This window comes from Rhinopithecus bieti, unplaced genomic scaffold (genome assembly GCF_001698545.2).
Source record: "Rhinopithecus bieti isolate Rb0 unplaced genomic scaffold, ASM169854v2 scaffold_63195, whole genome shotgun sequence".
Taxonomy (NCBI): domain Eukaryota; kingdom Metazoa; phylum Chordata; class Mammalia; order Primates; family Cercopithecidae; genus Rhinopithecus; species Rhinopithecus bieti.
This window is the reverse complement of record NW_016898612.1, coordinates 805-2,180: the sequence shown is the minus strand read 5'-3', so window position 1 is coordinate 2,180 and position 1,376 is coordinate 805. Positions and strand designations below refer to the sequence as shown.

The 1,376-nt window shown below is 61.4% G+C and overlaps 1 pseudogene; it reads left to right on the top strand.

The window, feature by feature from the left end:
- Positions 1 to 7: 7 nt before the first annotated feature.
- Positions 8 to 776, top strand: LOC108526020 (uncharacterized; annotated as a pseudogene).
- Positions 777 to 1,376: the final 600 nt, after the last annotated feature.

Here is a 1,376-nt window from a genome sequence, read left to right as displayed (position 1 = left end):
AGGCCCAACTCCTGCCTCACAGCAACCTCTGGACTCGGCTCCTGCCCGGCTCCCGGCGGCCTTTGTAGGCTCCAGACTTCCTCAAGCCAAGCTCTCCAGGTCCAGCTCAGGCCTCACGGTGGCCTCTCCAGGCTCAGCTCCTGCCCTCCGACGGTATCTCCAGGCCCCAAACTTCCTCCAGTCGGCTCCGCTAGGCCCAGCTTGGGCCTACCGGCGGCCTCTGCAGGTCCAGCTCATCCTGAAGTCAGCCTCTTCAGGCCCAGCTCCAGCTCCGGCCTCCCGGCGGCCTCTCCAGGCGCAATACGTCCTCAAGTGGGCCCCTCCAGGGCCAGCTTCTGCCCCCCATTGGCCTCTAGAGGCCCAGACTCTGCCTCCCTCGTGGCAGCCTCTCCAGGCCCAACTCTTCCTCTTCCTCCTCCTCCTGGCTGCATTGACAGGCCCAACTCCTGCCTCGCAACAACCTCTTTGGGCTCCGCTCCTGCCCAGCTCCTGCCAGCCTTTGTAGGCCCAAACCTTTCTCCAGCCAAAGGTTTCTGTGGGCCCACCTTCTGCCTCCTGGTGGCCTGCACAGACCCAGTTCTCCGGCTGGAGAACAGCCTCTGCAGGCCCCGCTCTTGCCTCCCAGGGGCCTCTCTAGGCCCAGCTCGCGCCTCATGGCGGCTTCCCGGGGCCAGGTTCCTGCGTGCCTCCCGGCAGCCTCGACGGGCCCAGCTCCTCCCACATGGTGACCTGTTGCGGCCCAACTCATGCCTTGCGCAACCTGCCCAGAGGCGTGAGCTCCTGCCTCACACTGGCCTCTCTAGGCCGAGGTCCTCTCTCACGTTGGCCTGCTGAGGCCCAGCTCATGCCTCTCGTGGCCTCTCCTGGCCCAGCCTGTCTGTGGTTCCCCTCTTCAGGCCCAGCCTTGACCTTACAGTAAGCTGTCGATTCTCACCTTTTGCCTCTGTATGCCCAAATCGTCCTGAAGTCTCCAGGCTCCATTCCTGCCTTTTGTCAGTCTCTCCAGTCACAAGACGTCCTCATGTCTGACTCTTCTGTGTTTGGCTTTTGGCTCCTGTTTTCCTTTTTTGGACCAGATTGTCCTCCAGCCGGCCTCTCCAAGCCCATCTCCTGCCTGCCGTCTGCCTCTGCACGTGGAAAACTTTCTCTATCAGCCTCTCCAGGCCCAGCTCCTGCCTTTGAGTGTCCTTTTAAACCCATTCCACCTCATGCCTCTCTGGGACCTTCCCAGTGTCTGCTTTTGATCTTCATCATCCTGTTGAGACCAAGAAGTTATCCTGAAGTTGGTCTCTGTAGTCCCAGCTTTCACTTTTGGAATGCCTGTACAGGCCCAGCCTCTGCCTCACAGCGCCCTATCCACGCCCAGCTCTTGCCTC